This window comes from Serinus canaria, chromosome 18 (genome assembly GCF_022539315.1).
Source record: "Serinus canaria isolate serCan28SL12 chromosome 18, serCan2020, whole genome shotgun sequence".
Taxonomy (NCBI): domain Eukaryota; kingdom Metazoa; phylum Chordata; class Aves; order Passeriformes; family Fringillidae; genus Serinus; species Serinus canaria.
Window position 1 is genome coordinate 1,360,373 of NC_066331.1, and position 15,263 is coordinate 1,375,635.

The window sequence follows — 15,263 nt, forward strand, 5'->3', positions numbered from 1 at the left end:
CTGCTGGGATTTTCCCTGCTCTGTGCCAGGTTTGGGGCGAGATGAAAGGGCCCCGCCCCACCTGGGGCACACCTGGAGCACAGCTGTCACCTCCGGCCCTTTGTGGTGCCGCGGGCTGATAAGGGCTCACCTGGGGGGTGGGGCTGTTTGATAAGGACTCACCTGAGGGAAGGTGGAGGCTGGGCTTGGTCCCTTCCCTGTCCCCGGGGCTGCTCCTGGCTCTGCCGTGACCTGGGAGCATCACCCTGGGGGCAGGAGCAGCCCTGACTGAGGGCTGGAATTCCCCTGGAATTCCGAGCTCCAGGAGGGGCAGCTTCCTCTGCCTGAGGGGTTTTTGGGATCCTCTGGGACCGTGAAGCCCTGTGTCAGTGTGGGATTTAATCCTCGTTGAAGGCTGGGTGTGAAAGCTGCCTTTCCAACACCTTGTCCGTGGGAAGCTCAGGAGGGACAGAACTCCCAAACTGGGATTTCTGGATGCCCTTTAATTCCAGGGATCAGGAGCCCAGTGCCTGCCTTTCTCCAAGCTGCAGTTCTAAATTCAGACTGGCTGCAGTATTTCCCTACAGCAGAGCTCTGGAGGCTGTCCTGGCCTCACCTCCCCACAATCCAGGGAATAAACCCTGGCTGAGGACAGGAGGAGCTGGGAATCCATCCCAGCCGGGCCCTGCTCTGCTCCCTCTGCATGGGCTTGGGGAGAGCAGCCAGAGCTGGGACCTCTCCTGGCTCTGGGGTGATGGTTTTGCTTAAAATTTGAGGTTTGCAGTCGGCTGAGGGCTCTGCAACCTCGTTTTTCTGTTTTGTTGAGCAACTTTGCAGCTTCTCTGTTTGTAAATTGAGTTTGATAACGCAGCCCCGAAGTCTGAAAAGGCAGGAAGGAAAGAAAAAAAGGAACAGAATCTGAATTTTGTCTGTGGTCAGATCTGGGGATTCATTTCACTGGGAATAATCCTGATTTTCAAAGCCTGAGCGATCCAATTACCACGAGCTGGTGCCATCCTGCAGTTGGGGTGGGCTTAGCCTGGAGATCCCTAATTAAGATCAGCTTAACTCAGAGCTGCTTCTGCTCAGCTTGGCAGCCCCGGAGCTTCCCTTCCCTGCAGAGCCCTTGGGATGCACACTTTGGGCTCCAGCAGGGTGGCTGCAGCCTCTCCCCCATCCCAGAAAGCTCCAAAAAGTTGGAGCTGGGTCAGCAGGGAAGGATCCAGCTTTGCTCCTTTATTCCTGACCTTCCTCCTGAGCTTTTGGGAGGTTTTTTGGAGCAGTCCATCCTGTCTGGGGCTGACCTTCCTCCCCAAATCCTGACTTCCTCCTGAGCTTTTGGGAGGTTTTTGGAGCAGTCCATCCTGCCTGGTGCTGACCTTCCTCCCCAAATCGTGATCTTCCTCCTGAGCTTTTGGGAGGTTTTTGGAGCAGTCCATCCTGCCTGGGGCTCTTGGGGAGGGTTAAAGCCCCGAGTGCTTCCCCCCAGCTCCCTCTGCTGCCTCATTCCCGGGGGCTGCTGTGCTGGCCCACGTGAGCAGCCTGGCTGGCACTGCCAGCTCCCATCAGCTCCTGGGGGACAAATCCTGGATTAGCAGAGCCAGTGGCCGTGCTGCAAGTGGAGCCCTGCTAATTAGGTTTATGTAACCGGGCTCCCTAATTGGGCAGGGCTTAATTGGGAAGCAGGCTGGGGGCTGCTGGAGGCTGGGCTGGAGTGGGAGTGTTGGACCTGGGATGGATGGGAGAGCTCTGCAGCCAGGTCTGGAACTTGGGGTTTATTGTAAAGGATGTGTGAGCAGGGCCCTGCTGGGAGCTGCCAGGCACAGCTGGAGCAGGACTGAGAGAGGTAAAGAGAGTGGGAAAGAGGATGGGAGAGAGAGAGGATGAGAGGGTAAGAGAGCGAGGTTCCCATTCCAATACAATAAATCTTCTGTGCTGAGTATTCTAACTCTAACCAATCTAGAACAAGACACAAATCCTACAGCATTCACACACAGCCTATAAGAATCATTGCATTACCACACTCTGTTACATTTTAAACCCTAAAAACTCCTCTCTGGGCCCCTTTTGGACCCTTGGCAGGGTCTGCTCTGCCCCCTGGAGCTGCCTGCAGGCAGAGGGTGTTGTTCCATCCTCCAGCTGCCCATGCCATTGTTTGCCAGGTGTTCAGTAGCTGAGGGGTCTCAGAGCTTGCTTTCATTTCAATCTCACCTATAGTTTCCATATTCTCAAAATCTTTTTGCTCGTCCCAGGGAGAGGCTGAGCTGCTCCTCCTGCAGAGGGGGATGGAAGTTGGGATCAGCCCAATCCCACCTGGCCTGGGACACTTCAGTCCCAGCTGTGCCAGGGCCTTGCCACCCTCTGGGGAGGGATTTCTGTTGGGCCCCAGGGCCCTCCTGAGCCTCATCCTCCCTCTCCATGGCATTCCCTAAGGGATCCAGCATCCCAGAGTGGCAGTGACATCCAGGAGGGGGCTGTTCCTGCAGGACAGGCTTTTCCTGCCCATCCCACTCTGATGCTGCGTGTCCGGCCCACACCGATGGTGCTGGAGCTTTGATCTGCTCCCAGTGATTAAATTCCTATCATCCAGACTGACAGCTTAATATTCCTTAATATTCCTCAGCCAGGCTGTGCTAAATTAGTTGTGTCTGTCTTGCCAAAGCTGCAGAAATCTTTCTGACAGCTCCAGGCACTCGATACATTTTTTCCTCCTTTTTTCCCCTTTTTTTGCCTTTTCCTCAGTGTACAGTAGGAGTTGTCTTTGCTCTGTTCAGGGAATCTCTTCCTGAGTTTCCACGAGCTGCTCCAGTGCTGCTGGAGTCACTCAGGGCCTGTGGGGTGGGAGCAGCTGCCCTGGAGTGTGGGATTGGGATCTGCACGGGACCAGGCTGGGGCTTCCCTGAAAAATCACATCCTCGTGTTTTTGGAATGATTTCCTCTCTAAGTCTTGGTTTAGGTTGAATTGTTCCTGCTTTGTAACTGGAGGCCTCGGGCTTTTGGGATTCCTTGGAGCAGCTGATCCCTTTTGTGCCCCTGCTGGATCCCCTGCTGGATCTCAGCTGTTTTGGGGTGAAATGTGGCACTTTGGGGGCTCCTGATCCAGAGGAGGAGCAGGTTTTGGTGAGGATCTGTTGGCAGCAAATCCATCCCAAATCTTCTCCTTTCCTCTCCCCACAAACAGGCAGCACCTTTGGGGTGACAGCTGGGACAAGGGACATCCTGGAGGCTCCGAGAGGGGAAGTGACCCCGGATCCACCCTGACCCAGCCCTTCCCAGCCAGCCTGGAGAAAGTGCTCTCCTTGCCAGGAGTTTACAGCAGGGAAAAGCCCCCGCAGCAGCACCTTTGCTAATTGCCTGCTGGAGAGGCAGGAATTCCAAAGGCAGAGTTAATCTCCAGCAGGATTAGCCGAGCATGCGGCGTCTTGTCAGATGTGGGAGCAGCACCGGGGCCGTAATTCTTCCAGACAAGGGGGAGGCTCCTGCTGGAGCCCAGCCCTGCCTCACGCTGCCCCAGTGACCCACTGAGGGCTGGGCTGCTGCAAATTCCCAAAAAGTTCTGTAAAACAGCAGTGTGTTAGCTGGCAGGATGGAGGATCCCGCTGGTTTCCACTTGCGCCTGGGACGGGAGGGGCCAGAGCATCCCGGAATATTCCGGCTTGGACGGGGCTCACAAGGTGCATCCAGCTCCTGGTGCTCTGCAGGACACCCCAAAGGATCCCAGCTTTTCCCTCTGGAGCAGGGGCTGAGGCTCCCTGGCTCCCAGGGATCAATGTGTGCTCCAGGAGGGGAGGCAGTGCCGTGCCGTGCCATCCCATCCCCATCCCATCATTCCGTCTCCATCCCAATCCCATCACGTTTCATCCCATCCCCATTCCATCACTCCCATTCCCATTATTCCCATTCCAGTCACTCCCATTTCCATCCCCATCCCCATTCCATCATCCCTATCCCCATTCCATCATCCCCATCCCTCCTTTCTTTTCCCAGAGAATTCCTCACCCAGGAGCTGGGGCTGCTGCTCTCGCTGTTGGAACCTCCTGGATTTTGGACAAGGAGGGGCTGCAGCACCCTGGGATCCCCGGGAGGAGCTTCCTGCATCCAGGCTTGGGGAGCTGCTGCTTTGGGCAGCTCTGAGGAGCCCAGCCTGGCTCTGGCAGGCCCTGAGCACACGGAGTTAATTAGCGGCTGTTAATTGCGCTGGGAGCTTGGGAATTGGACACGTTTGGAACTCAGAGTTGCTGTTTCCAGGTGTGGCAGCTCTGGTCACACTCCTGTCCAGCCCTGGAGCAGGAATGCCAGGATTTGCCCAGGGAAAAGCAGCACGTGGTAGCTTTGGTTGCTCTCATCCCTGGGGCTGGGCTGCACTTTGGACATCGTCTGCTCCACCTTTGCTCCCCCCGTGACCATCTGCAAACCCCGGGCTTGCCTTTGGAACAGGGATGCAAATCCTGCCTGGTGTGGAGCCAGGCCCAGCCTGGCACCCCAGGAACCCCAACCCTCAGGGCTGGGAGGCTCCACGGGGAGCAGAGGATGTTTTCCATCCCTTGACACCTCCCCAGCCTCGCATTCCAGCTGGGACAGGCAGAGCTCTCCTGTTATCACAGAGCTGTGGGATGGTTTGGCTTGGACAGGACCTGAAATCCCATCCAGGCCCTGGATCCATCCCCTGCCATGGACAGGGACACCTCCCACTGCCCCAGGCTGGCCTGGGACACTTCCAGGGACAGCCACAGCTGCAACTGGGATTCTCTTCCATGGGGATACTGAGAGAACATTGAGGGGGACACTGGGAGGACATGAGAGGACACTGGGGGACACTGAGGGGACACTGAGAAGGAGGTGGGAGGGCACTGGGGGGACAGTGAGAGGCTACTGGGAGGACACTGGACACTGAGGGGACACTGAGGGGACACTGAGAGGATACTGGGGGGACAGTGGGAGGACAGTGAGGGGACACTGGGAGGACAATGGGGGACACTGAGAGGATACTGGGAGGATACTTAGGGGACACTGTGAGGACATGGGGGACAGTGAGGGGACACTTGAGACGACAATGGGGGGACAATGGGAGGACACTGAGAGGATGCTGAGGGGACATGGCGATACTGAAAAGACATTGGGGGGGACACTGGGGGGACATGAAGGGACAGAGAGGACAATGGGAGGACACTGGGGAGACACTGAGGGGATGCTGAGAGGACACTGGGGGGACAGTGAGAGGACAATGGGGGGGGACACGGGGGGACACTGAGGGAACACTGGCATGATGCTGGGAGGACATGGTGGGACAGCAGGAGGACACTGGGAGGACACTGAGAGGATACTGGGGGGAACACTGGGAGGACACTTAGGGGACTCTGCAAGGACACGGGGGGGACACTGGAGGGACAATGGGAGGACACTAAGAGGACACTGTGGGGACAGTGAGGGGACACTGGGAGGACACTGAGAGGATACTGGGGGGACAATGGGAGGACACTGAGGGGACACTGGCGTGACAATGGGAGGACATGGTGGGACAGTAGGAGGATGCTGGGAGGACACTGAGAGGATACTGGGGGGAACACTGGGAGGACACTGGGAGGGGACACTGGGGGGACACTGGGAGGACACTGAGAGGACGCTGGGGGACTCTTTTGCTGCTGGGCCTTCCCCCCTAAGCCTGGCCCAGCTGGGGTTGTTTCTGTGCCTGCAAGAGGTTAAATCTCTGCCCTGTGTGTGCCGTGCTGGCTGCCCTGGGTGCAGGAGGAGCTGTCAGCAGCTCAGGTGGGGATTTATTTGGGCATTAAAAAGGGCCCGGGGCGGGCGGATGCAGCCACTCGGCAGCTCCCTGGAAAATGTGCCTGCAGCACAGCCCCAGCCCTGCACACAGCTCAGCCTTTAATAAGGGCATTTAATTAAAGTCATATAACTTTTTTTTTATTATTGTTATTATTATTAAAAAGGAGGGAGAGGAGGGGAGGGGTAATAAAAAAAAAAAAAAAAAAGAGGAGTGGGGCCTGCTGGGCTGCAGGCAGAGGTTGGGATACAAGGAGGGGGTTTGGAGGGGGGGTTTAATGGAAAAGTCATCAGCAATGTGTTGTGTTGCTCCTTATTTCCCAGCCTTGCTCGGGCTCGGGGAGAGAATTTGAAGGGGTTTCTGAATTTCCAGGCTGCCTTTCCCCCCCTCTCTCCCCATCCTCTTCCCCGCTGTTGAAATTTTGTGGGATTATGAATTTTTCCAAACCCAGTTGCCAAAGGCTGTTGCTCTTGGCTGGAGCTGCCGTTGCTTTCTGTGCTTGTTTAACCTTTTCTTCCTTTTCCTTGGATCTGGGGGATCCTGAAGCCCCCAGGTTTGCTGTGAGCCCCTCGAGGGCTGCACTGCAGCTCCCTGTGGGGGAGGAGAGGAGCAGGACGAGCTTTGGGAAGGGGCTGTGGGGTGGGTGAGGCTTTGGGATCCTTTATCCTTGTGCTGATCCCTGCTGGGCTGGGGGGAGCGGGGTCAGCCCTGTGGGATGGGAGCCACGAGCTCATGGTGGCCACCACGAGGTGCTGCTCATCCCTGGGGCCCTGCCCTTGAGCCAGGGCTTAAGCCAGGTTTAATTCTCCATGCAGGACGGGTTGGGGCTGTTTTATCCCTGGCAGTGCCCAAGGCCAGGCTGGACAGGGCTTGGAGCACCCTGGGATGCTGGAAGGTGTCCCTGGCAGGGCTGGGATGGGATGGGATGGGATGGGAGCACTCAGGGGGGAGTAGTGGTGTTTCACAGGCTCCCTGTCCCAAATCCCTGCCCTGCTCCCAGCTGTGACCATCCCCATCCCATCCCATCCCATCCCATCCCATCCCATCCCATCCCATCCCATCCCCATCCCATCCCCATCCCATCCCATCCCCATCCCATCCCATCCCATCCCATCCCATCCCATCCAATCCCATCCCATCCCACAGCCCATCCCATCCCCATCCACATCCCATCCCATCCCATCCCATCCCATCCCATCCCATCCCATCCATCCCATCCCATCCCATCCCATCCCATCCCATCCCATCCCATCCCATCCCATCCCATCATCTCCTTGTCAGGATCACGCTGCTGCTCCTACTTTTCCTGATTTTCTTCCTGGAGAGGACAAGGTTTCCCTCAGGAGTTGGGAACACGTCTGATCCACGTGTGCTTCTCCTCCCCTGCCTCCCCAGGCATCCCATGGAATGCTGGGCTTGGCATTCCCAATTTATTCATTTCCCTGAGGGGACTCGCTGGGGACAGAACATTCCTGGGGTGCTGGGGGGGCTTTGCTGCCTTTTCCAGCCCTGTGGAGTGGGAGATGGATCTGTGGGATGGGAGATGGATCTGTGGGATGGTGGAGATGGATCTGTGGGATGTGGGATTTGTGGGATGTGGGAGATGGATCTGTGGGATGTTGGAGATGGATCTGTGGGATGGGAGATGGATCTGAGGGATGTGGGATCTGTGGAATGTTGGAGATGGATCTGTGGGATGGGAGATGGATCTGTGGGATGTGGGAGGGCTCTGCAGGTACAGACACGCAGCTGGGGTGAGGGAGGTTGCAGCTGTTCCTGGAATTCCCAGGCGGGATCCCAGCAGGATGTGTCTGTGTGTCTGTCGGGGGCGGGGCGCTTGCCGAGAGCCTGACATCGGGACGGGATCGTTCTGAGCCTCCCCGAGGGCTCTGGGAATCCCGGGCTGGGAGAGCACGGCTGGAATGGCTGCGGGAGGGGCCCGGGGCAGATCCCAGCTCAGCATCCCTGCGGCTCATCCCCAAACCTCTCCAAACCTCCCCTCTCCTTTCCTTGCACAGCTTCTCCTGAGGTTTCCAGGGTGATTTCCCAGGACAGCAGCAGATCCCAGCTCAGCATCCCCCAGAGCCCATCCCCAGCCCCCATCTCTCCCAACCTCTGCTCTCCCATCCCTGCCCAGCTCCTCCCGAGGTTTCCAGGCTGATTTCCCAGGAAATTCAGCTGTGCTCATGCAAACAGCTCAGCCCTGTCCCAGAGCCCTTCTCCTCTCATCATTCCCATGGTTCCTGAATCCTTGTGGCTGCCCTGCACTGAGGGAATGTCATGTCCATGCCCGTGCCCCTTTCCCAGGTTTTTTCCCTTGGATTGTGCACTCTGCTGAGGTGTGGGATGGGTTTCATCCCTGCAGGTGATGCTCTGCCTCTGGCTCATCCCTGCTCCTGTGGGCCAGGACCAGATTCACTGGAGAGCAAAGTGCAGGAATTGTTTTCCTGCTGCCCCGCAGCTCCAGAGCTCCAGAGCCCAGAGCTGGGGATTCCCAGGCAGGAATGGGGCTCTCCCTGCTCCTCCCAGCAAACAGGGCCTGGGGCTGTCACCTGGGGCTGTCACCTGCCACCCCTCTGGCTGTGACAGGCAGGGAGAGCCACCCTGGCTGTCCCTGGGATGGCACCCAGGGCTCTGTGTGCCGATTTCCTGGGATTTCTGGGATTCTGGGATGCCAGGAGCTGAGCCAGGCTCTTCCCAGCAGCTGCAGCATCTCCCAGACCCCCCGTGCTCCAGCCCCGAGGCTTTTGGCCAGGAGGGGCTCCTGGGTGTTGCAGAGCAGATGTTCCAACACCACAAACGTCCCCTCTGTCCTCCCCAACTTCCTGCCCGGGGCTCCAGATGGAAAAAGCAGCTTGGCTTTGGGGCTGTTGTTGTCCTGGAATGCAGAATTCCCTGGCTCCCAGAGCAGTTTGGAGAGGGGGTGGTGTTCCTTGGCTGGTCCCGCGGGGGATCTGGGATGACCATCCTGGTTATTGTGCCAGGGCAGAATTCCTGCCCAGAGCAAAAAGAAAGGAGAGACCTGGCTGGAGAGAAGGGGCTGGAGGAGCAGCAGGAGCAGGGACTGGCTGCAGCAGCTGATTGATTAATTAACTCATTGATTAATTGGTGAATTGTCATTGCTGTCGTGCAGGGGATGAGGTGAAGCCTCGGGAGGAAGAACAGAATTGGGAATTAGGGAAGAACAGATCCAACATTCCAGCCTGGACCAGAGGGAGGGGTGAGCAGTGCCCTGCTCAGCCTTGCTGGATTTAGGGGAATCCTCTGGATTTGGTCACTTCCCCGTGCCTCAGTTTCCCCATTTGTGTGACACGGACAGTGATGTAAAGCAGAAAACGGAGGTGGAGTTTTGTCCTTGAAAATCTGGGAGTTCAGTGGCAGTGGGGGAAGTGCAGAGGAACAAAGTCCTGGAGTGAACATTTGGGAAGGAACCCAACCCGTGGGTGAGGGGGAGGATCAGCTGAGGATTTCTGCAGCACTAATTAGGGGGGACAGTAAAAACCTGAGGGGTTTTGTCCTCCCTGGGCTGCTCCCAGCAGTTCCTGGATGCTCTCCCTCATCCTGGCTGGTGGGACCCCTGATCCCAGGACACCCCAGCCCCCAGGGACAGTTCCTTGTCCCCACTGCGGCTGCAGGGGACACAATTCCTTCAATCCCCCAGTCCATCCCTGCTGGAGCCTGGGGGCAGAGAGGAGGGGAGAACAAGGGGGGGTTTGGCTCTGTGAGCAGGGGACCCCACTGTCCCCAAGGTGACAGAGCTGTTGGGGCTGTCCCCCCTTTGCTCTCCAGCTGGGAGGGAAGGGCAACGTGGAGCGTTTCATGGGAGGCTCCTGTTGCCAGATAGCCTGGAGATGTTTCCCTTCCTCTTCCAGCAGGAGCATCCAGGTGTTCCCTGGCTCTCTGGGCTCTCACCTGGTGTGGGATTTACACCTTTGTGACAGCAACGGCCTCGAGCCCCTGGCTCCTGCCAGGTGCCTTCCAGCAGCTCCCAAACCTCCTCCTCAGGAGGAGTGGCCATAAAATGGTGACTTTTGGGGACACCCCACCTGGTTCTTCACTGCATCAGCACCCTGAGCCCCGTTTGGTGTTCCCGTGTTCATCTTCCACCCCTCCCCGCCTCCCTCAGCCCCTGTGGGATCTCCATCCCATAAAACCCCCCCAGAGGTTTCTGGGGTGGGAATTTCTGCACTGCCAGCCCCAAACCTGCCGAGCTGGGGCACCTCCCTGGCACGGGGAGCCCGGGAGGGGTGGGCAGAGCCCTGGGGCTGGCCCTGCCCCTCCGGATCCTGGGCTGAGTGCGTGGAGCAGCTCCAGGCTGTTTGTCTTGGAGATTAAATCTGGAGAGCTCCGGTCTCCTGCTCCATGCTGGGAAAAGAGGGGTGGGAGGGAGGGAGGGAGAACACACCTTTAACCCTCTGGGAGCTGGAAAAGCAGGGGATGGAGGGCAAGGGCAGGGAGAGGGAGACAGGAGGGGGGAGATTGTCTGGAATTGGGGCACCTGCTCAGGAAGTGGGGGCAGGAATTCTCTCTGTGATCCTGGTGCATGGTGGGGTGTCCTGTGAGGAGCAGGGATGCTCCAGCCAGGGTCATTCACCCTGGGAATGCTGAGCCTGGAATCCTGGGATGGGTTGGGTTGGGAAGGACCTTAAAGCTCATCCAGTGCCACCCTGCCATGGACAGGGACACCTTCCCCTGTCCCAGGCTGCTCCAGCCTGGCTTTGGGCACTCCCAGGGATCCAGGGCAGCCACGGCTGCTCTGGGAATTCTGTGCCAGGGTCTCCCCACCTTCCCAGGGATGAAGTTTTTCCTGCTGTGTCAGGTTGATCCCACCCTCAGCCCTGCTCAGGGTCAGAGTGTGAGACCCCAATCCTGACCTTCCTCTGCCTCGGGGTGTCCCTGCAGCTCCTTTGTGCCCACTCCAAGGCTGGATCCCCCCCTCCAGCCCAGCCCTGGCTCTCCTGCCTGCCCAGCATCGTTTGTGCCTCCCCAGAGGTGTGAGGGACACGGGGACATGCCCACCTGCCTGTCCTGGACCCTCCTCCTCCTCCTCCTCCTCCTGCTGAGCCTGGTGCTGGGCTTTGCCTTTAAATGCCCTGGAGGAGCCGAGCCCGGGGCAGGCAGGAGGGAGGCAGGGAGAGCATCTCGGGTGCTCCAGTGTTCCCAAACACTTGAGCCCTGCACAGAGTGTTCCTGCAGGGCTCGGGGCTGCCTTGGCTGGGCTGTTTATCCAGAGGGATGGTGCCTCTGGCACCTCCAGGCCAGGTAGGCTGTGTTTATCCTGGGCTGGGAGCTGGGGCTCAGCCAGGCTCAGCTCCTCTGAGATAGGGAGGGTTTCAGAAGCCAGGATTGTCAGGGTCAGACCCACGGCAGACCTGGCTCCCAGCAGCTGGGCTGGGCTGAACTGGTGGCACTGGGCCAGAGGGAGCTGGGGGAGCACCGTGACCTGCTGGGGTGGTGGGCAGGGAGAGTTCTCCCTTCCCTCAGGGGTCTCAGATCCTTTGGGATAAGGAGGTGAAGGCTGTGGTGCTTGGGAGCTCTGCAGGGAGGCAGGATCCCGTCAGGCTCCGCTCACATCCAGCTCTTGGCTCGTTCCAGGGATTTCATTCCTTCATTTTCCATGGAAAGGAGGAAGGGAGAGAGGGGAGAAGGGGGGAGCACGGAGAATTAATCAGCTTAGGGTCAGCACAGGAAAAAACACTGCTTAAATGGGTAATCCCCAGGCTGGAAATCAGCTCAGAGCTGGAGATCAGCTCGCGGCTGGATGGGTTTTCCTCCTTCCCTCTCTCCCTCCCTCCCACCTCCAAGGACAGGGGGTGGGGACAGGCCAGGACCCCAGTGTGGCTTTTGCACCCTTGTCTGGTGTCACTCCCTGATCCAAAGCTTTCCAGAGAGCACCTTGCCCCAGATGTGTGGATTTGGGGCCCCTCAGGCTGTGGGGAGCAGGGCTGGTCCCTGGGGGGGATCCCCCAGCCAAACCCATCCCCTCCCTGGGGACAAACACGGGGGGTTGCAGCTCTTCCCACCCTGGGAGCAGTTCATTGGGCACTGGAATGGGAGACAGGGCTGGGAATGAGGAGGAGACCCCTGGAATCCCTTTTATCCTGGGGGTCCAACCCTTCCAACCCCCCCTGGGTGCAGGAGGTGCCTCAGAGCATCCCTGGGATGCCTTGTGCAGGCTGGGCAGAGTCCCAGAACAAAGCAGGGATTGATTCCAAGGATCTCCTCCGTGGATCCACCTTGTGGCTCTCCAGCTGCATTTTTGTCACTCCAGCCCTTAGGACGGAAGGATTGCAGCGGTGGAAGCGGAACTGGGGCATGTCTGAGCAGGGCCAGGGGTCTGAGGGAGCAGCAGGGGGGTGGGAGCTGCCACAACCCCGGCCCTGCCCCTCGGATCCCTTTCCTGTTTGCCTTTGCTGCCCACACAATTTGTGCTCTCGCCGTCCCTGGACGCTCCCACCCTCCACAGCCCAAATTCCCGATTTATTCCTGCTCTTTGCTCTGCTCCTGGAGAGCAGGGCTCTGGGGAGGGCACAGGGCAGATCCCAGCCCAAAACGTGCAGGTGCTGCCCTGCTGCAGGCCCAGCACTGCTCCGGTGCTCGGGGTGGATCCTGTCCCCTTGTGGGATGAGCCCTCGTCCCATCCCTGCTCCCCCGGGGTGTCTGGGGGCTCCTGGAGAGGACAAACCCCGGGGCTGGTGGCCAGGAGCTGCTGGTGGCTCGCAGTGTGTGGCCTGGCTGGGCTGCTGCTCCTTGGGCTGGGGCTCAGGGAAGCAGATGGGCCCTGCTGGGGAATGGGGGCGGAAAATGGGGAAAAGTGCACCTGGAATCTGCCTGGGCGGGGGTGCAGGGGGAGGAGTGGGGTTTGGTAGGGTGGGATTTCCTTGGGGGAGAGCAAAGGGTCCTGTGGGTTAAACTGGGCACTGGACAGCATTCACACATTCAGGACTGCTGGTGTCACCAGGACAGGCAGGGGACATCGCTCCAGTCCAGTGCTGTGGTGTCACCAGGACAGGCAGGGGACATCGCTCCAGTCCAGTGCTGTGGTGTCCCCAGGACAGGCAGGGGACATCACTGCTGGTGTGTTCAGTGCTGTGGTGTCCCCGTCCTGGGACATCGCTCCCGTGCCTCTCTCCCCGCAGTGCCGGCGCTCCCTGCCCCATCCCCGCGGAGCTCCGGCCGCATCCCGAGCTGCCCGAAGGCCCCTCCGGGCTGGGGGCGGCAGGAAGCGCTTTGAAGTGCGGGTGTTCCCCGCGCCGGAGCCCGAGATAACAGATCAGGAGATCAGAGCAGCCCCGGGGCTGCGCTATCGCCCCGTGCCCTCTGATCGCTCCCAGCCGCGGCGCCTTCAAACGCGGCTCTGCCCGGGCACTCCCTGCACGGCTGGGGCACCCACCCTGCACCCCGGGCTGGGCTGGGCTGGGGGCACCCACCCTGCACCCCGGGCTGGGCTGGGCTGGGGGCACCCACCCTGTGCCCACCCTGCACCGCGGGCTGGGCTGGGGGCACCCACCCTGCACCCCGGCTGGGCTGGGCTGGGGGCACCACCCTGTGCCCACCCTGCACCCCAGGCTGGGCTGGGCTGGGGGCACCACCCTGTGCCTACCCTGCACCCACCCTGTGCCCACCCTGCACCCCTGGGCTGGGCTGCAGCTCCAGCACCCCCTGAGGCTGTGTGAGCTGCCAGCCCAGGGGCTGGACCCTCTTCTGGGTGTTCTCCTTGGGCACTGGGTACCTTTGGGGTGTCACCAGTGTCCCTGCCTGTCCCACATCCCGCTGTCCCTAGAGCCTGGGGGTTTGGGGTTGGTGCCCTGCAGACCCCAGTGAGGCTCATGAGGTGCCCCTGGGGTGTCACCACCCATGTTTGAGCTCCCTGCTCATCCCAGATCCCGCTGGTCTGTGCTCCCCAGCCCCTGGGGTTCGGGGTCAGTGCCCTCAGAGCTCCCAGGGGGCCAGGGGAGCTCGGGGCAGGCAGGAGGGTTTGCAGCTCTCACTCCCCAGCAGCTGTGGGAGGGCACAGGAGAGGTTGGGGAAAGGAGGAGAAGGGTTTGGGGCTGCTGCTCCATCTCCTCCTCCCCACATCGCTGCAGAGCCTGGAATTGGTGCCCAGGGAGGATCAGCCCTGCTCCAGCCCAGCCTGGCCCTTCATTAACCCTGCTTCTCCTTCACAGGGTCCCTGCTGGAGGCTCGGGGTGAGGGACACAGGGACAGCCAGGAACAGCTCCCGAGGACAGGACAGACTGCAGCTGGGACAGAGGGACAGAAGGACAGCCAGGAACATCTCCTGAGGACAGGATGGACACTGTAGCTGGGACAGAGGGACAGAAGGACAGCCAGGAACATCTCCTGAGGACAGGATGGACACTGCAGCTGGAGCAGAGGGACAGAAGGACAGCCAGGAACAGCTCCTGAGGACAGGATGGACACCTGCAGCCGGAGCAGAGGGACAGAAGGACAGCCTGAGGCCAGGACAGACTGCAGCTGGAGCTGAGGAGCAGCAGCCCCCTGGGCAGCCATGGACCATCAGGGCTGGGAGAGGCTCTTCCCTGAGCCCCATTCCCCTCCTGCCCAGCCTGCCTGGGCTGCACATCCCTCCCGGAGCTGGGCTCCTCCACGTGGAGCTGGCAGCGCTCAGGAGGGATTTCTGCTGGGCTCTGGGAATTATCCTCGTGGATCCTGGCCATGGATGGATGGATGGATGGATGGTGAAAGCTCCAGGAGCTCAGTGCTTTTCTCTGGCCAGCACCAAGCACTTGCCTGGTTTGCAGTGGATTTTTTTGCTCTTTATTTTTGCTGCTTTTTGGGGGTTTGGGTGTTTCCCGAGGATGCTGGAGCTGCAGTGGATCCCGTGGTGGGGACTGGAGCCTTTGGAAGAGCAGGAGCTGAGCTGCTGCTGGGGTTCCAGACTGGCAGGGGCTCACCCTGTGCTGGGTGGCCTCAGGAGGGTCCTTGTGCCATCCCAGTGGATCCCACGCAGGTGGGAATGTGGAGCAGGAATGGGGGGCCACACCCCAGCCAGGGGAATGTCACAGTGAGGGGAGTGTCACCCTCAGGGACAATTAAACTGCCTTTAATAAACCCCATTGGCTCTGTGCGTGCTGGATGTTGTTTTCCCACATTTCCAGGGGGTTTTGGGGGTGCTTTGGATTCTCCAGGAACCCTTGAGAATCTCCTGTCCCACCAAAGCCAGCCCAGGAGTTGAGCACCTTCATTTTGCAGGAGGTCCTTTCCCTCTTGCCTTTCCAGCCTTTAACCACCACTGCCACCACCCCTCCTGCTCCAAAAGCCGCTGAAATGCAAATTATTTCCCCTAAAATCCTGGTGTAAATTGTGCCTGGATCCTGTTCCCTCCTACCCTGTGGGAACAGGACATGAAAGGGATACTGAGGCAGTGGAAATATCCATTTGTGATCGTTATTTTTTTAGGATTTTGAACGTTGTTTAACCAAAAAAAAGAGGTCCTGTCATACAAAAAGCTCATCCCATGCTGGTGAGCATGGATTCAGAA

General features: G+C 59.3%; 1 long non-coding RNA gene across 1 annotated transcript in view; it reads left to right on the forward strand.

The window, feature by feature from the left end:
- The window catches only part of LOC108962666 (uncharacterized), a 31,274-nt gene extending 16,425 nt beyond the window's left edge, over nucleotides 1-14,849 (forward strand). Inside the window, exon 3 of the long non-coding RNA XR_007779052.1 lies at nucleotides 13,927-14,849. This is a non-coding gene — a long non-coding RNA (uncharacterized LOC108962666). The remainder of the gene's footprint in view (nucleotides 1-13,926) is intronic.
- The last annotated feature ends 414 nt before the right edge of the window (nucleotides 14,850-15,263 follow it).